At 38.6% G+C, this 20,454-nt stretch overlaps 2 long non-coding RNA genes across 2 annotated transcripts in view; both read right to left on the bottom strand.

Annotated features, from left to right (window-relative positions):
• Positions 1 to 43: 43 nt before the first annotated feature.
• LOC146759985 (uncharacterized) lies at positions 44 to 3,741 on the bottom strand. The gene is made up of 3 exons (XR_014948925.1): positions 3,651 to 3,741; positions 3,363 to 3,428; positions 44 to 719 (listed from the first exon to the last, which is right to left on the bottom strand). It is a non-coding gene; the product is annotated as an uncharacterized LOC146759985 (long non-coding RNA).
• Positions 3,742 to 4,869: 1,128 nt separating this feature from the next.
• Positions 4,870 to 20,454, bottom strand: part of LOC107316053 (uncharacterized) — a 238,372-nt gene continuing 222,787 nt past the window's right edge. The window contains exons 4-8 of the long non-coding RNA XR_004307777.2: positions 16,711 to 16,915; positions 16,504 to 16,607; positions 9,738 to 9,877; positions 8,405 to 8,593; positions 4,870 to 6,374 (exon numbers count right to left, since the gene is read on the bottom strand). This is a non-coding gene — a long non-coding RNA (uncharacterized LOC107316053). The remainder of the gene's footprint in view (positions 6,375 to 8,404; positions 8,594 to 9,737; positions 9,878 to 16,503; positions 16,608 to 16,710; positions 16,916 to 20,454) is intronic.

Raw genomic sequence — 20,454 nt, 5'->3', positions numbered from 1 at the left:
GAAACAGAATGGTAAAGGCTGGGAATAAATACTACTCAAGTTAGAACAGAACCATTTAGATTAAAATTTTGTTGTGATCCTGGCCCAGAAGAAAGACTGAAGTCAAATTGTTTTCTGATTGTTAAGATCAAAGTGCTATCATGTACTGAGTCATCAGCCTAAGAGATTTATTTCATCTGCTGTTTTAACTTTAGCTTTTTCTTTTCCTTTATTTCCTACAGGGGAATATGGTTATCTGTTTCCATTCACTATACTAAAGCAGGACTGAGAGGAAATCTGTGTTGTAATGCATTTCTTAATGTGAGGATTTCAAGATGTCTTCCTTGTTATCTGCAGTGTGGTGCAGCCTACAGGCATCCTAGCTCTAGGTACTATACACACAGACAGTGAATTGAATAAAACGAAGAAAACATTAGAATGACTTTTCTCACCACTTCTGCATTTGAGCCTCACTCTGTAATTCTGAGTTATTTTGACAAAGTGGATCTTAACCAGACATTAAAGAACTCACCCCTGTGTATAAGAGATCAGAATGAGATGGAGCAGACCAACATCTAAATATCCTAATGCAACACAGGGGTAATACCTTGAGACCAAGGAGCTGCAGAGACTCAGAGGATACCAGCCAGTCTTCCAGGGCAAGAGCTCCATACTGTTCTGTCTGTCAGAGGGCTTCATTGCTGCTGGGGTAAGACTGAGTGATCTGAAGATTGTTTTCCCTAGAAATGTTACAAGTGTTAGAGAGCAGCATGACTAAAATACATCCCTGTCAAATATCTACCCATGACTTTTAAGTGCTCAGAGAACAGGTCATCACTAAGGTCCATAAAATGACCTTCCACAAAGCCGTAATAGCTCAAACATATGTATGCAGAGCAGGAGCCAGACAACTGTTGGTATTCCTCAGCTTCTCTGAGGCTGTAGTGAACCCAGACACAAATATCTCTAGCTAGGATGTCATTAACATTGTGCTTCTTATTTAAGTTAATTACAAGTATACTAAGAAAGATCCCAATTAGAATCATTACATGTGAGGTTCAGTATCCACCTCGCTGCAGAGACAAGAAGCTACATTCAAAGCTTTGTAGGAAAAGAATGAAGAAGCAAAGCTGTTGAGAGCATCTCAGTTCCTTGTGTTTGGTACAACATAGATGCAAGGGAAAAAGCCTTGCTTTTGGTAACAAAACCCTCCTCCAGCCTTCCCTGGACAAAGCTGGTTTTAGAGATGCTTCTGGGACTAGAGCTGCCTGACAAATAACTGCTCCCCAGCCTACAGTGTGGGCCATTCACTCCATGCCCCATGTCACACATCACACAGGGACAGCTGCAGGGTAGAGCTCTGAAATGCAGATTGAACTGACAGCTGTCTTGGCCCTTGCTGCAGAAGGTGAATAATACATGTACATGAAATGTAGTGTAACAAAGAGCTTTAAGGGAGAAATCCTTTGGTTCCTAACCCTTTCTGCATAGCCTTATTCTGCCAATGGAGAGCAACACCAGACTGAGGGACTGAATTCCCATCTCTTTTCTCCAGGTACAACAAAAATCCTTCTCTAGGTCCTGCTGCGCAGCCACAGCACAGGGGTGACTAACCTCTGAGACACCAATTTCTTGAATAAAACTTAGAGTCAGCCATTCAAGGAATAGGAGGCTTCCTCCCTTCCCCCCCCCCCTTCCCCCCCCCCCCCCCCCCCGCTGTGTTGGCTTGTATACATAAAAGTCTTTTCCACTACAGATGAAATTGCAAGGAAACTCATTTGGATAATTATCTATGTTCCATTAGGGTCTAGAAATCTTGACAAGCTTAACTGTCACAAACTGAAAGACAACATGTATCCAAATGATTTACTGCAAATTTTCAGTGCTCCAGAAAGCAGTTAATTTCAGTCTGATGATTCGACTCTTTAAAACATTTATTCATGGGCAAGAGAAAGTCTAGAGACTTTTTTCCTCACCTGAAGTCCTAAAACACATCAGTCTAGATATTAATCTCCATTCACATTTAGTTAGGCCCAAATCAAAGTCAGAGCCATGTGATCATCTGACCTTGGATTTGGCTGCAAAGGAAAGCTTTGTAGTTAAGCTGCCAACAACACCCCCTCAGAAAGGCTGACCCATCATCCACATTGTTTTATTTCTCATGTTTGGTTATTTTTGCCACATCTTTGCACCAGCTTGCACTGAGGAGTTTATTAGCGTTTATCTGTGAAAGAGAAGCCATTTCTTTACAGTGGTTTTTAAGATTCCTCGGCTATTTAATAAATAATTAAATCTTCATTTTCTACAGGAAGATTAAGGATGAACTCTTACATGGAAAATTCAGGGTCACCCTCAGGGGAGTTCAACACTTAAGACCTGCTGCTGATACTCCTCAGTGAACGTTACAATACAGTAGAGTACATTCAGCCACTCTTAACAAGAATGAAATTATGATCTCTCCTCAGCAATTTAACTTGTTCCCATATTAATCTAAACATTTTTCATTAAATTATTATTTTCCTTGTAACTGTTGCATATTTCTCTCTTTCTTATTTGATTTCTGATTTCAGAGAGAGGGAATTTACCTTCAGTCCATCATTATAGTTAAACTTTCCCTTCATCTATGTAATACTTCCCCTATTTCTTATTCTTAACCGGGATGACAATATATAACAACAATAATGGCAATAATAGACAAAGAAACCAACATTATTATTCTGTTGACTCGTTCAAACAAAATTCTAAAAACAGATCATTGACTCCCTTTTGGAATTCTAATTATAGCAAGAGAACAAGGTATATTTTTCCAGTCTTGAGACACAAAGAGGAAAAATAAGATGGCAGGTATTTCTAGCTCTGGAACTAGATTCAATTTTCAGATCTTTCTATCTTTTCCTTTGTATTAGTTGTATTAGTGAAAAATCATGGGCAAATTAAATGATTAGGAAGCTACGACTTGACAGCCTAGGGAATTAATTAGGAAAAAAAAAAAAAGAGCTCTCTTTCTTCTGGATTTTTATTTCACCAGATGATGCCTGAAAGAACGTTAATATCATGTCTACAAGCATCATGCCTGCAGACACCTGCTGGTGGGATTGACTGGATGTCAGCTAGCCTTTGATTGTGGCATCTTTGAATATTTGAGTGCTTTTCCAATGGACAGAAAAACGTAACAATGAAAAGGAGACTTTTAGAAGCAAATAGAGGACCTCTTGTGTGCATTCGAACCGTGTTTTCAAAGAACTAAAAAGGCTTTCTCTTTCCTGAAGAACAGATGAAGTTAAAAAATTTGATACAAATCCAGATGCAAGAGACCGTCAGAGTTGTCAAGGCCTATTGCCATATGGAATTTGGCAGCAAATATGAATGATGAAAGCACTTACTTTGTGTGCTGTTCCACTCCCATCGGCTGGTTGTCTGATTTACACCCTGATCCTGAGCGCTTGAATCTAGAATGGAAGAGTATAGGAATGAACTACATTGCTCAACTGCTGCATGGTCTGCATATCTATATCTGTATATCTCTATGTATATGTTAGGAAGGAGACATCAGAACAAACCTTTTCTTCATTTTCTTGGTAGGACTTGCTCTGATTTGATTGCTGGATATAGCACAAAACCTGATACAGTAGCTGATGCTTCCCCTTCCCCTCCCCCTTCCTTACTCTTACCTTGTTTTCTCCAGCTTTCTTTGTCACAGACATCCTGAGCAATTCCCAGCTGTGGGTGTGGTGAGAGGGAGGGAATGGACACCTATGGTGAGCATAGATCATTTTATAGCATCATTTTTCAGCATTCCTCCTACTCTTCCCTGTTGGGTCAATAGATTGCTTTTGGAAGGACCAGCAAACTCCCAAGTAAAACCATTCCCTTTTTGTATTATTATTATTATTATTATTTTTCAAAAATAGCATCTCAAAGCCTTTCAGGAGAAACAACAAGGAACAATAAAAGCCCAGTTCCCTTATCAGTAAGCTTTACTAATAGAAATTGCCTGACAGCCTCCTCTTCTGCATCTTGCTCAGTCCTACAACACCAGCATGTAACACTGTGGATTTATGAGGTAAGTAGCATCAGGTCTATTAATAAAATGTATAAATACATCTTGGAAGTTCCTCCAAAGAGGGGGAGGAAAAAAAAAAAAAAAAAAAAAAAGAACCTCTGTATACACTGTGTTGATGTTGCTTGATTGAAGTCCTTATTTGCTGCAAATGTGGCCGTGATTACTGTGTTAACCAGCAGACATTAATTACCAAGATACAAACCTGCAGGTTACTTAATGGATTGAAGCTGGTAAAGAATCTCATTCTTAATTAAATTCACTAGAATGTTTCCTTAGCCCAAAGACTCATAAGTAGATCTTGTTTGCAGAATCCCTTTCAGCCAAGTAACCACTTAAATAACTTCAAATTAAATATCTTAGTCAGGATTTGAAATTACTCAGCTGACTCAGGGAATTGCATTTCAACATTATTATAATATCTTCAGGGAAACGTTTTCTACCCTCCCAGCTGTGCAGAAGAAGAAGAAAATAAATAAATAAATAAATAAATAAATAAATAAATAAATAAATAAAGCATTCTTTTACACATGAATTTAATTTATTTTTTTAAAAGTTATTTCATTCTTTGGCCATTTAGGAAACCAGCAACCTTCATCTATCTGAAGACCGTAAGCGCTAAGCCTCATTCATGTAATTAGGTCCATGTACCTGTTACTGGCAATGTCCTAAGTTGAGCTGTTCACACCTGCTCCCTCACTGCTGAGGCCAAACAGTTCTCTCTTCCCACTGTTTCTAAATACTTCAAAGAATTATTTCTGGGGAGAGGAGGAACTACATTGTAAACTGATTTGAAAGAACTTCTTCCAGTTGTCCTCTGCCTTTTTTTATTTTATTTTTATTTTTTTGTAGTTTAGTTTTAAATATTTTATTTTCACCAGAATGAACATCTCTATTTCCTCTTACTTCTCTTTTTAACCTGAGATGGATGGACAACAGCAGAAAATCTATCCATCTATCTACCTAAGGCTGAGCTATATATATAGCAGCCAGCATCATTTGCTACAGAAGGCTGAGGATGCCTCACATGAGTCCTGTCATGCTTACCTGCTGTTCCAAAGAGCAGCAAAGACATCATTCAGTCTCAGATCCTTTTCTAAAATGATGTGCTGTAGCAGGAATCTTTTGAAACTCAGTGCTGCAGCACTGGGGCTGAGAAGGTCCTTCCAGTCAGGCTGTGCTGACCAGCTGAGGCCGTGGTCTGTTGTGGGAAGTTCTCAGTCCAGTTCCTGCTTTAAGCTTAGTGGTGCCCAGCTTGAGCTGGAGAAATTCCTTTAGAAAGCAATCCATCCTTAATTAAAGCACTTGTATCTTTTAGGCATGACAATTTGCTTTCAGAAGGAAGTGAATTATTCTAGAAAATAAAAAAGTATTCTACAGGGTTCTACAGAGCTTTCTCATGAGAGAAATCTCATTCAATAACCAGATTAATGAAGAAGAACACAGCTCTCTCCTTTTCTCTACTGCTGCAGCAGTGTAGGAAAGGTGAGTCTTCAGAGGAGCTCTGGAAGACACTAGGACTTGTCTGAGCTTGAACACTAAAGGTAATGACATAACATTTTTTAGCATTTAGTCCAATGACAGGGTGGAAAAAAGAACAGAGGAGGAACAATTTGCAAGCTGTACTTTAGGCGTCCACATCCAGAAATAATCTGACAATGTGAATTTGCTTCCTTCTAGGGTTCGGTTTTTTAAACATGTCCTGGGTTTGTTCAACAACAACAACCAAATACAAAATTAAGATTAAAAGCTATGAGAAAAACAAAACAAAACAAAACACATTTTTCTGCTCACTCACTCTAGCAAGTATCTGCTGAGCAGATTGGTTTAGTTGAGCTCCCAGGCTGAAGCTCAGTGTTGTCTAGTACCTAAGTGTCACACATTACTTCAGCCTTTTTTTTCCCCTTCCATCCTATCCCCCCTCCATCAACATATGTGTGATGTGAGCTAAAAGCCATAATTATTGCTGTGCATAGATGCCAAAGTCCTGAGCATGCCCTGCAACACAGGGTGCCATACAGTGCATTCTGTATCACAGTGCATGTGTTGGCACTATAGGGCAATACCTCTCTACTCATGCACTCAATTATTTAGCTCTCTTTGAACCACTGTGAGGGTGAAGTACTGCTTTATGACACTTTTCAGACCGGACTCTGAGCATCTGATAGAGCTGTAGCTGCCCCTGTTCATTGCAGAGGAGTTGGACCAGATGCCTATAAGGGTCCCTTCCAACTCAAGTGATTCTATGATTCTACGACATACCACGCTCTTCTTCTTTAATCTTCTAGATTTCTTAATCCTTTAATAAAGTTACCAGGAAGAAACTGCAGCAAACCTATAAGAGAGAAAACAGAATGGCTCTATTATGAAATGAGAACAAACATCATCATGCCAAATTTCCAGCACACCAGGCCTCTGTCCCTGCTTTGGAGGAAGATAAGACAGCAGCAATGATATGTGCAGACAAACAAGGAGTCTCCAGGGCAATAGTGCTTTAATCACTTCAGTGAGTAAGAAAATCAGGCTGCAGTAAGTTGTCATGTAAAAGCTCATGAATAAAAACCAGTGAAGCAGAACTTGCTACACAGGGAGATGTTGTTCCTTTCTACAAGTTCTTTCAAACTTAATGCCGGGGGCTTTAGCTGAGTGTGTATATAATCATACTATTTAGTCACAACAATAAAAAGGCAGTTAAATGAGACCAGAACTGCAGAATCATGTACATCCCATTGGAAGGAGATCTTCAGCTATGACTGTAGATATATAGGGAGCAGATCAAGCAATTCCTGGTCTTCCAGATAAAGAAACTATTTTATGAGACCTCTGTTCAACTTTTCAGTTGCACATGTTAACCAAGTGGTTGTCACACTAATGGCAGTCCCTAATTTCTTCTGCTCCAAAAGATAAAACGTGGATAATCCACACTCGGAAAATTGAGTGTATCTGCTTATTGTAGCACTGGTGTTAATGAAATCTTTGGCCTAACTCAGGAGTGATTCAAATTAGGCGATTCTCAGACCTTCTGCTCTTGTATTTTTGGTACAAATAGCTGATCCATCTCCATTACTATCTGAAGTGATAAGCCATGGTACAGCTACAGGACCTACTGAGGTATGGCTGTAGCAAACATGTGGTGTTAATAAGCAATGATGACATCGACAGAAATGAGACCCAGGGCTAGGAAAAAGCAAGAAACAGGTGAAAATCTTGACTCTGTGACAGTCACTGGGAGAAACAGGATTGTATTCCTATATCTATATAATGATTTGGAGGGCTCAGGCAGAATATTTTAGCTGTGCATGCACATCAGTTGACCTTAAGAAGGCCAACTGATATCCTACTGAAATAATCAGGAACTGATTTCACATGCAGCAATTGCAGTGATCAATATGCATGGGAGAATGTAATTTCACTTACAACTTTGATGGAAAACTGATGATTTTCACCAGAAACTATCTAAATACTCATGAAGTCAACTGGAGTTATGCCATTAGCATTGACAAGCTTTTAATCAGTGCACACATCTGGATAGGGCATAAAATTAGCGTATTCTCCTTCAGACATGGGAAAAAATTATGTTTCAAATTTATCTTGCTTCACTTAGGCAGATGTGTTTCCCCACTACCCGCTCCCTTCCCTTAATTTGTTCTTATGCCCTTTATAGTCAGAATGCCAAAGCAGTAACGCTCTCTCTCTTTGTTGTACAAAAATTGCAACAGAACTCAGAAGCTTAACACAGATAGAGGTTGAAATAAAAACAGACCACAAACCCATCAAAGTAAGACAAAGAACATCATTGCTTAAGCACACAAAATGTGTGGATGGAAGACCTTTAAATGTTACCTTAACAGTTGTAACATAATTTCAACAATAGCATCAGGAAAAAAAAAAAAAAAGAAATGGATTTGCATTTGCAAGGTTGCAAGTGAAAGGGAAAATAACACTATGAGCTGCCCCAATATTCTTCATTTCCATGAATATCTCTAAAATACTCGGAGTGATGAATATAACCAAGAGATGGCAGCAGTTCATGCACTATTCTTCTACCTTATCTAGTTTGCTGCAAGATTTATTTATTTTTTTTCACATAAAGTGCAAAGAAATTAAGTTGTGTTTAGCTTATGATGAAAATTGTTTCCATTATTATTGAATAGAAGGGAGGGGCAGAGAATGAGGAGAGGAGTTTGATGAAGGAATTTGGACATTTGTTTTTAGGCACGCATCCAAGGACTCTTTTGAAAGAAATGTGAACAGTTTGCTGTGTAAAAAGAGCTAAACAACAACTCCAATTGTAAATATCTTATGTATACACATCACATACATATGCACTAGTAATAGGTGAAAGACACAAAGGGTTTGACTTACTGTGATCTGCTATAGTTTTAGGACCATAAATCCACACTCCATGAAGACTGTCAATAAAGACTGCTACCAGCTGCTACCTTTACCTCCACTTTGCTGAAGGGATGCTCTTGCTCTGCTGTGCATCTTCAGCCTTGATTCTATGAGTAGGGGAACTTCTTTAGGTTCAGTAGTTGTTTATACAGGACAGAACTAAAAAAAACTAACATTCAGTCACAAATATGCACCTAAAAAGAAAATTCCTTGTACACTGAATCTCTCATGCAAATCCAAATGCAGCCCTTTCCTCAGAACCACATCTCACATGGGCTGGGTACTTCCCAATATCTTCCATCTTTTTAAAAAGAGTAAACATGACACCTGTAAAATCTATCAACTTTTTGGATAGGCAATAGACTTTAAAAAAGTTGAAGTGGCCTCATTTGTAAGAATGGATTTCTTCAGAGAGAATGTGGAGTAAATGAGGCATTGATACTACAGTCAGAAAGAAAATACTGCAATGATTAGGCGCATTTTATAGAGGACTGAGCAGAGGGACAAAGATATACTTTATCTCCCTGTTAACTTCAAGAAAGAAAATTTTGCATTAAGAAACTGAGTTGTAACATCCTGAGGGATTCAGAAAATGTTCAGTGATTTGGGAAAAGATGATTGCATCAATAGAAAACTTAGATCATAGCTCAGTAGTTCAGACAAATACAGATAATCATAGACTTGCTTATCTGACAGGTAGATAGGTAGATAAATATACATATATAAAAAACACGACACAAGTTATCACCATTAAACTAAATGCTTTTGCATTGTGATCGGACTACTCTACCAGCACCATCTTTCATAGTTGCAACAAATGTTTTTCACCCTTTACTGCATCACAGACAAAATAACAGTCATGACAAATTCCAGAATGCAGAAATTCCTTCTAAAATGGCTCCAGGTATGGTATAACTGCAGCTTGCAGTCCTGAGGGGTGTTTGCTATCTGTTACCGAGCACCTCAGAGCACACAGGCTGTTCCCCTGGCAACAAGAAAAAAACTCCCTTGTACGTGTGTGTATTTAAGGTCTGGATATGTATGGAATCATTTCATTTGGACTACAGATGTTGGCAGCATGGTCCAAACTGAAGCAGAGTTACCTGCTTTCTTACTGCCTACTTTTTGCATAATATCTTGATGATTAATGCATGCATGAAGGATGTGGAGGATGTTCTTTCTAGTTCTTCCTCCTGTTTGTGATTTCCTTATACAGTAATGAAAATGTTAGAATTCCCTTTGTCCTTACTCCAGGTGTTATGTCCTGACCTTCATAGTCAAGTCTGATCTTATATTCACTCACCATGAGTTTCTGCACTTCAAGGTTTAGAGTGGTCCAGTTTCAGTGTCCCATTTCCAGAATGCTCCAGGTCATAATTCATGTTCCAGATTTGTAATCTTCTTAGGCCAGAGCCCACATTCCTCATCTTCAGGCTAATGAATCTGAACACAGATGTAATGCAAAAGAAAGAATACTATAATAGTCTATTTCTTCCTAAATATATTATGTACAGTCTGGTGTTTATTACTTATCTCTTAAGAGGATATTCATTAACTTCAATGTCCATTCCCTGACTGTTTTTCAGAAATGAATATTACTTCCACTTACGCATTCACTGCCAGAGCAAGCAAATGCAGGCAGTGCAGACTTCTGCCCTAAAGTTAGGTGGCAAAATGGTACAATGAAAGAGAATCAAGAACTTCATTCACGTGACCTTATAAAATCATAGAATCATTTTGAGTTGGAAAAGACTACTAAGATCACCGAGTCCAACCCATCTCCACCATGCCTGCTAACCGTGTCCCTCAGTACCACATCACTGCAGTTCTTGAACACCTCCAGGGATGATGACCATATCCCTGGGCAGCCCGTGGCAGTGCATCAACACTTCTGAGAAGAATTTTTCACTAATACACAACCAGTTCTCATTGCAACTGGAAGCCACCACTTCTCATCCGAGAGCTGTAACATGGGAGGCCAACCCCCACCTCCTTTCAGGGAGCCATAAACAGCAAACATGACATAACATGACATGAAACATCTCAACTACATAAAGCACTAAAATTATGATGAATCTAATTGTAGCATGTTTCTATTTTAAAACTACATTTCTCAAGCTAACTTCAATATTTTTTGAAATTTCTTATAAAAATCTGAACGTGTCAAAGTTTATATCTTGAATTCATGTGTACTGGAAAAATGGTGCCAAATTAGCACTTCAAAATTAATTTTATAAGTAAGGCTCAGCCAAAGCTCTTGAGAAACTTTTTGGGTCATAATGAAATAGCTTCATAAGTAATGTGATATCCATGGATGCTCATTTATAGGCAATAGCAATTGTCAAGCTACAGCTATTTTCAACATAATCGCAGGACATAAATTCTTAACTTATTATAGAGATTCTATTCACTTTTCTTCCATCTTTCACTGCTTTGATTTTACGCCAGTGATTCTGGTGGGGTCAGGAGCATGTAAAACTGTCGTAATTTCTTGTTGGAGGGAGTTTGAAAAGGAGCCCCCAAAATAAAGTTCTGAATAAAGCATAAAAGATTATTTGGCTAGAATATAAAAAAGATAACCTGAACTGACATACATAAACCAGATTAACATGGTCTACAAGTGGGTTGCTGTCAATGTGGGGAAGGCATCAAAATGTTTCCCTGGGTACTGAAGGGTATGGAGAGGCATTAGCACAAGAACTTAGGCCCATTTCTTTCTCCTATCTGTACCCAGAACCTCTCTTTCTGCTTTTAGGTTTCAAGCGAGCAATTTCAACATGAGGGAAAAGCAGTGTTGAGTAACCTAATGGACAAGAGTTCTTTAGAATGAGAGGGGATGTAGGTTTGACCATCACAGCAATGGATGTATTTGAACCTGAAACTCTCCAGCCCCAGCTGAGCACATTCAGCCTTAAAGCCCTCCTTTAAAAGCAGACTAAGCTGCCATCACTGGATTGTTTTTGTTGCTGGCATTTGACATAGAGGGCTTAGGCTGTTGGGGCCAATACCAGAAAAGTATCCAAATCTAGAATGTATCCTACTGCTTATGTTCATCTTTGAATAAAATTATGTAAAAAGATTGTGACTGAAACAGTAGGGTAAAAGTGGAGATAACATGGAAAAAAGCTGGCAGGGAAAGATGGAATTTTTCAGAAGGTCTTTTTTTCCAGTCAAGTCTGTGTTAGTGCCAACAATGTAGGAAGTGAGTAGGCGTCTGATTATCATCTCCTGAAGACAGAAAAATTGCCATTGTAGCAATTTCTTTTTTTAATTCAGATGAATTTTAAAATAATGGAATGTATTTATAGCAGCTTTGTTTGCTTCTTTTTTCTCCCTACTATTGCTTCCACCTGGCTGTCTCACACAAAAGCTAACTCTCTCATACAATTGGCAGCTTGGAAAATGAAGAATATACTTGGTCTTTAGCTTAAGCTAGGTTTGTTTTCCTGAACTACTTTGGTGGGGGGAGGGGGGGGGGGGGAACCCCTTTGTAATGGCTTCTAAATAAATTCAGAATCAATTTAAACTATTAGAGGAAGTTAAATCAAAATAATTAGGATATTAAAATACTTTGTGCGTTTCCAATCACTGGTTTATTGCAAATCTGGATCTTTTCCAAGGAACAATAATAGAACGAATACATTAGAATGTTTCCTTCCCCTTAATATGAAACCATTTTCTCCTGAAAAGATGATTGATAACTTGCATTAAACACAAAACCAGATTGATTTGCAGACATCCTTGAGGAGGGGTTGGAAGGAAAGGAGAATAAATGCCACATTAACAGAACATTACACAGACGCGCATTTGCACACACTAAGTGTATTAACCAAATAAAAAATAGAAAACAACATAAAAGCTTCCATAGCACTTCTTATTAGAAAAATATAGTAACTCTATACAAAGTGATTGCTAAAGGTACCATGGCATGGAGGCAGAGTGATCATAAGGGGATTCTGATTGCAAATGCCATGAACCATTTTGGAAGCAAATGGAGACTGGTTCAGAAGGAAGTAAAGTTGCAGCATGCCTGACATAAGCCTACATAGGAGCCTGGTTCCTACTGCAAAGGTCCTTGAACATTAAACTCTATGTGTAGCTGATGTACCCTAGAAGACTAGACTGCAGAGGAACAAAGATGGTTAAACAAAGCTATAGACTCTCTAAATGAGACAGAGAATTCAAAACAAGTTAGAACATTCTTGAATCAAGTCAATGTGGTGCTACCAACAAAAGACTCTGGTGAAAAATGTTATAATATAAACAAGAGAATTCTGAGTAGAGATCAAAATGCCACAATTTCTCAACATTTGATAATGCTGCAGGATTAACATATCCAGGTCTAGTGACTGCAGTTCAGGAAGGATACAGCCAATTGGTCTGAAAAGAAGAATGAGCGAAGTACTGAAAAACATTCCCAACACAGAAATATTTGAAGAGTTCAATCTGTCTGTTTATAGAAGAGATGTGGTGGCTCCATCCCACTTTCACAGAGATTTCAGTGGGGGGGGGGGAGTTCACTACTGAAACCTGATCTGATAAAGTTACAGTACGCCTAGGGATTAGAATCTGGAATTAAACAGCCTGTCTGATAAGGCACACACTTTTAAAAGGGAAGATTTTTATCATTAGAATATTACAACAAGAACTTTCATGGCATTGCTATGCAATTTTAGATTATCACCAAATGCTCACCGGTTTTTTATTTTTTTTTTAAATTTCCTAAAATATTCTTTTTAGAACTATGTAGTTCAAGCAGGTTGGAACATCCATATTATAAATGATCCCTTAGAAGCTCACAGTGAGTCCCCTCCTGGGCTTAATAATGTAAAAGGTGATGATTCTGGAAATACCTAAGGAGTTTCAGCTGTACCTAGCAGAGCACAGCTCTATCTCTGCAAGCACATTTCACTGCCAAAGCAATGCACAGCCATACCTGCTGCAGTGAGCCACTGATACTTGAATGCAAATCCCTTGGTTTTTAATTCATATGTCCTAAGTTTCCTGTATAAAAAAAGTGTTTGCTTTCACATAAGTCACCATATAACTCCTTGCTAATCCTCTTCATTTACACTGAGTATTAGCTGTATGGAGAATTGGACTAATTAATCCTGCACAACTATAATTGAGTAGCTGGGCTCCACAACAGCATGAGCATTGGCACGGCATGAGAAACCACATTATCAGATCTATTTTCTGGGTAAGTCCTATTATGTTCTGCAGGATGGATACAGAACACAATGAATTTAATTACACAGTCTTTCAGATGGCTTTCTTGTAAGCTAGAAAACTCTCCTCTAGCTCTTGCACCTAATGGGGTCCCCAAAGTCACACTTGCATTGTACTTGACCAGCTAATCCTTCAACCTGGGCAGTAATCACTGGCTAATGACTAATGACCTTGCCTGCAAGGTCATATCCCCAGACTACAATGGAGGATATAAACATTCTCCTAAATTGGTAATCACCACCAACAAAGTTTGTGATTAACTGCAAAGAAAACTGCTCCTATTCGGAGTAGAATAAGTCACCCCAAAAGTGATGCCTCCTATTTATTCACATGGAAATAACAACAAAGAGCAGAGTAACTCTACTTGATAGAGCAAATTCTCAGCTACAAAACACCATTTTTCAAAACAGTCACCACCATTAGCTGATTCATGCAGATGAGCTGACCAAGACACTCTTGGTGCTGTGAATTATTTATCATAGTCTTTACTTCATGGTGAAGTTTTCACATGTCATTCCCTCCAAAGGGTCATTATGCTTTAGATGTTGTCTATTAAAAACATGGGTTATGGTACTGAGTCTACCACTGACCTGCATCAGCAAATCACTCTGACCTCTGCCTGACACATCCACTGCCCTTTAGCTGTTTCTAGCTCCCATAATAATCAATTTTTCAGTACTCTGACACCAACACTGCATGAAGAGATCCATCCCATGAAGTAGACACAGATTCTGTCAGTGGATACAGGCAGTGTTTGGAGATGGTAACTCAGATCTACAGTACAATGAAGAATCCTCTGGAAATTCTTTTCCAGGATACATAATAAGTGGGGCTTCTGATTTCAACGCTCTGGTTAAGTACTATGAATTCATGAAAAGATCCTGTTTTATGCTTGCTTATTTGTCTATTATCTATGAATAAGGAGATGGCAGATTAAGGAAAACCTATAAGCTTTCCTATTGCTAAAATGTTCAGATTATACTGAAATATGACTCTATGTCAAATGAAATGAAAAAGAAAGGCTAACCAAGTGAAAACATTCAGAAGTGAGAAAAGCAGTACAGGACTACAGAGAGATTGCTGGAGATCCACCTTCTTTCATTATTTATACTTCCCCATAGTGTCAAAAAGAAAAAAAAAATACATCCCTATATTCCATATAAAATATAACGCACTTAATTGATCTAAGTAATTTCAAGGCTGCTGAATAGCAGAAGCCTCCAGAGTGGAATATTCTGACTTAATGATCACATAAAATTGCTCAAAGTGTTTTTAATGTCATTGTAATTTCTGAGTTTATTTAATAGTTGAGGGGGAGAGAGGGTAACATTAACAGTCATCTGCGTGGCTTGCATGGCTGTATATAACAAATGAGACATGTGGATGCCACAAGAGCCATCATTTTAAAATGGCTGCAGTAAAAACGCAGTTATACTGAGCATTTGCTTTAGGCCATGACACAGTTTAATGAGAATGATATTGCATTAGGATTCAGGACACCTCAGATTTGTTTCCAAGTGTTTGACCTTTTAAGAAGTCAGATCTCCTCTAGGTTCCACTGATTCCTTTCTCCCTCTTTCTCAGCAGCATCCACTGCATTTGTAAAATGCCCTATCCAGATGTGCACCACAGTATTGTATTCCATGTTATGGTCTACAGAATATGCAGTAAAGAGATTTATGTATTTATTTTTTGTATTTACTATGCTGTGAACAGCTGCTTTCCATCTCCAGTCATCAAAATATTGATTAATTTCAGATCTTTACTGGTAGGACATCTCTGGTAGGACATCTCTGCCTTCTCACTAAGCTATGGCTGGGGTTCATCACTTTTACAGGCCAGAAGTTCAAAGCCACGAGATGGACCCGATGGTAGTCGACTGTGTATCCAGCCTGTAGGGCTGCTTGTTTCAGTGCAGGTGGCCTCCCTGATTCCAAAGCCAATTTCATGTTCTTCTCCACTCTCTTTCCTTCAGCTTTGTTTGAAGTTATTTTAATCTCCTCTCAACCTTGTCTTTTATTTTCTTTCCTTTTGGACTCTTCTAATTTGCCTCATTTCTAAGTTGTGACGATATCCTCAAGACACCAATTCATAGCTTCCTCATGTTGAAATTGTTCATTAAAATCTAATTTTTACTATCTAATTCTGGCTTTTTAGCTAATGAAATCAGAGTAATTATAAATATCCATCTTGCAACACTGCATATTGTGGATTGAATATAAAGACCCAGAAATGAAGAAAAGCACCACCTACTTTCTTTCCTCTAGCTGCAAAAGAAATCAGTCCAATCATAAATATATAGACTAAAATAAATATTCTCCTCTAAGTTAATTTCAGTATTAGCTTTATATTGCCATTAAGTTTGCCTGAACATGAACCATAAGGGACTACATCTAATTTCAACATCTTCACATGAGAGAGGTTTGGTTCGCTCAGATCCATTATTTAACAAAGAGAACTGAAATGCTTGGAAAGAAAGTTACAGCTCATGCTGTATTTGATCCAGAATTCAACAAGACCTTTAACATTTTCCAAAAATATTAGAAAACATGGAAGGAAAGAACACTCAGGAGAACTTTTAGTACTTTTTTCTAGTTATATTTTAGTTAATTTCTCTAGACTATATTCACATCCCCTTAAAATTAAACAATCATGTTGTGTTAAGGCTTCCTGTGATAACAAATATCTACCCCACAATCTTAGAAGTTTGTAAGAATTTCCTAATATTTGTAAAGTTTTGTCAACCCTAACTAAAAGACGTTATATACACTGATGGATATTACTATATTGATGCTACAGTCTGATAAATATCTGAATAGGGGAAATACAATCAAACTTACCAATGCTGACTGGGCATCTGTTCCACAGTACATCATTTGGTAGCTGGACCTTTATGAAACACTGCAGTTTGGACAGCTGAATGTCAGTTTGGCAGATATGCAGCCTTAAAAAGATTTTAGAAAGCCGTGTGTGAAATACTGCAAGACTGATCAGGTTGGGAAGCTGTTATCAGAAAAGAACGATTTGTTAAAACCTGAATTATTTACCTGGTGGAATCCATTTTTATAAAGTCCCACAGATCTCTGCCTGGTTTCTTGCCAAAGTGAATTTTAGGAATGCCCGTTTCTCCTTTGTGCAACAGCCAAACAGCCACACAGCAGACTGCCTTGCAAACAGACCCTGATGGGCTTCCAGGAGTCTGAGCGAGTTGGATGCCATAGCCTGAGGCAAGGCTCATGTCCTGACTGTAACCTGTAAGACATAAGCAAAGAAGTTTCAACTGGGAATTCAATTGAAGCAGATGAGAACTGAAACTAAACTGCTTTTTGGGGGTGAATCTAAGATTTTGGACACCTAAACTTGTCCCTTTTCTAAATTTTCAATCGCACAATAAAATATTTTAATGCTTTATAGCCTTTCTAATTTCAATTTTTATTTTTCTGCGAGTCAGTATTTATAGTCACTGAGGCGAGAACTGCTGGTAGTGAAGAAGTTAAACAGGAAGTCTTCACTCAGAGTGCCTCAGCTACAACCGAGATGTTCTCTCACTCTGTATTTCACACAACAGCTCAGAAAAATGAAGTTTGCGTAACAAATGCAGACAAAGATATCATCGCCAGTCTCTACAACATACAATTACTTTGATTCATGCAATCTGCCTCTCTGATGAGATGTCTCACTGTAACAGCATAATAACCACTAAAATAACCATTTAGTTATTAAGGCTAGCTGATTCTAAGTTTGTTTTAATCAAAAGCTTCAGATCATCTGGTTTGATATCTCTTGGCAAAAGTACTCTTCTTGGCAATGCATCCACAGAAGAGACACAAGGGAGACTTGTTTCAGGCACAGAGTCAGTTAAAGGAAAGTAAAAGGATAGTATTATTCATGGTCAGTATGTCACTACAGAAAGTGGACTTATTCAGTGACAGAGAGGAGAGATTCTGCCATGCAAATGCATGTTCTCTGTGGGAGGTTAATAAAGGTTGATCCTACAGAAATCTGCAGCTGTAGCTTTTCATGCTGGAATCACGAGCATGAGTCTGCAGTGTTTGAATAGTAGGTCCTGATGAGGTAAGTAGTGGTCTGATGGCATTTGTTGGCATCCAGCAAGGCAGTGATTCCTAGGTTATCAGTCATTAGCAAAGGTAGGGTTTAATCTTGTCACAGTAAAAAAAGAAAGAACCCAGAACCTCACACCATGCTAATGTTTGTTCTAGTTTGAACTGGGGAATGGTGAACCTTTCTGGCAGCATGACAACTCTGATATAACTCTGAGTAATACAGAAGGGTTATTCTGGAAGTCAGCTTTCTTTTGGAAATAAAAAGGATCAGGCAATTACTGCGATTGAGTTTTAATATGAAAAGGAAAAGGCCAAACAAAGAACAGCTACTGCTTATTTCTGTTGCCAGCTGGGTGGCATTAGGGAGGTCAGTGGTCACTTGCCACATGACTTCTGGCAATGCAAAGCACGTGATAAATATTTTGAAAGCAGTGTTCCTGGAAAACAGCAGTTTCAACAAAACTGGCATAAGGATTAAAAAAGAGGATATGGAAAATATCCTGGACCTTGAAATATCTTTCTGTTTTTGACCCACTTCTCAGGGAAGGAGCTCCAGTTCTGTGTAAGGACTGACAAGTTAGTTAAGCCAAACCAGGTTCACATTATAGCCTAGAGCTGAAGAGCTGGTATGATTGTTGTCTTCCTGTGCAAACCAAGATCCACAACTAAAATGAGCGATGCCTGCATATCAGTTAAGAGGTCTTGTCTTTAAGGGATGAAGAATTGCATGTCTGTTCTGCTACAAAACCCTGAAGAAGGGTGGATGCTGTTCCTGACAGGATCAAAAAGAAAGCAGAGCTCTGGAGAATTGATTCTTCAGGGAACTTGAACCTACTTGCTGGATGTTCTTTGCATGATTATCTGAGGCACTGTCTTTTGACATCTTTGGTGCATGGCCCAGGTATTCACACCAGTACCCCGAGTGCTACTGCCAGCAAGCTGCAGAATTTATTGGGAAGGAAGAGGATTTTCTGTGTAATTTATCCTTTTCTTCCATGACCTACAATGCAACTGCATTACTGTAAATAAACCATCCCAACTCACCAGCCATTTCTCAGACACTGGGAGTCTGATCACCTCTGTATCTTCTGTGAAGAGACATCAGCCTGACACGCAGCTCCCTCTAACTAAGCTTTTTGTTCTTTTTTTTTTTTTTTTTTTTTTTTTTCTTTTTCTTATAGTGGAAGCGTTTGGCATCTGGGCACATAGAAATCTCTGTTCTCAAAAACCGTGTGGGAATTGATGGTCAATGATTTCTGTTTCATTCCCATTTTCTCACATATTATCCCTCATTCTCTTTTCCTGAAACTACAAATCCTTCCTTTTCTCTACTTTTTTCCATCTCCTGTTTTCTCTGTACACATTATTACTTTTCTTTGATTCTCTCTTGTTGAATGAAAACCGAAGGTTTTTAATGTTAAAACATTTGTCCTTCGAAATATTTTTTAAGTTACTACATTAGAATAAAAGAGAGCAAGTCAGAAAAAAAGGAAAAATCTCAAGACTTTCAACAAAATACATTGGTAATGTTCAAAATGAATAATTTACTGTGCTTTAGATTTTGCTCTGGTGTCGCATCAGATCACTACAATTAAGCCACAGGCAATTTTTTAAATCCTTTTTGGTGCACCACAGAAATGAAACTCTGTCTCTTGTTCATCCATTCCCTTCAGTTTTTGAATTGTCAATTTTCTCTTTGTCTGCCTGCCATCGATATTATGTTGTCTCCACACGGTCAGCTCAGCTCCAGCTTCTCGCACAATAGCCCTCACTGGTCTATAAACACCAACAAATTAATGCTATGTTCAATGGAATGAAACTGTACTGTTGAAGGAGACTGAGGGCTAGCAATAGAGAAATCACAGACAAATTTGCAATGTAATACAGCAGCAAAAGGAAAGGCAATGTAATCTTAGGCTACAGGCAGAGAGAGATTACATTACGGAGTGAAAAAAGAGCCAGTAATTTTCCTCTGTACAGCTTGGCTGTGACTGCACCTGGAATATTACATTCAGTCCAGTGCAGAGACATATCGATAGATGAGCATTCAAAAAGAAGAGCAACAGCAGCTGATTTACTGGGAAAAGTTTAAATGAGCTAAATAAGGCAGCTGTGCTTCTCAGGGCAGCACAGGACAAAGAGCAGCATGGCCAGGAGCAAAGCACTCACTATTGTAGGAACACAGATGCAAAGCTGTCATCTAAGGCAGGTCAGATCTCTGCAGGTCTTCATCTACCTCTCACCTTCTCCTTCATCTATTTTCTCAGAATAAACCTTTCTGAAACTAAGTTTTCTGACAACCAGGCCACAAAAGCAAATTACTGCTTCTCAGCAGGTAGAATTTCTACCCACTGAACAATGAAGCTGTAGATCTCGGTTCAGCTGCACAGCCTGGACTTCTCAGGACAATAGAGTCCACACCCTTGCTTAGCACAGGTGAGAGAGGTGAGCGCCACAAAAGGACTAAGCCAAAGGGTGAACTTACTCCAGCTTTTCACTTTTGCATCAGAACTTGGCAGACAATAGTCAAATAAAAGCCTAGAACAAACAAGATTAATAATGAAATTAAACCAGCAGAGCAAAACCCAGCCAAGATCAGGGTCCAGATAGTCTTTGGTCGTGCAAATATGTACTGTGGAAAGCCTTGAAATATCAAGAATTTAAGCAAACATTTTGTGACACTGTGATGTGTTTGTATCAGATTATGCAGAACATTTGCTTTTCATG

The sequence above is a fragment of the Coturnix japonica genome, chromosome 8 (genome assembly GCF_054131305.1).
Source record: "Coturnix japonica strain WE chromosome 8, WE-NBRP24, whole genome shotgun sequence".
NCBI lineage: Eukaryota > Metazoa > Chordata > Aves > Galliformes > Phasianidae > Coturnix > Coturnix japonica.
This window is presented reverse-complemented; position numbering and strand designations above follow the sequence as displayed.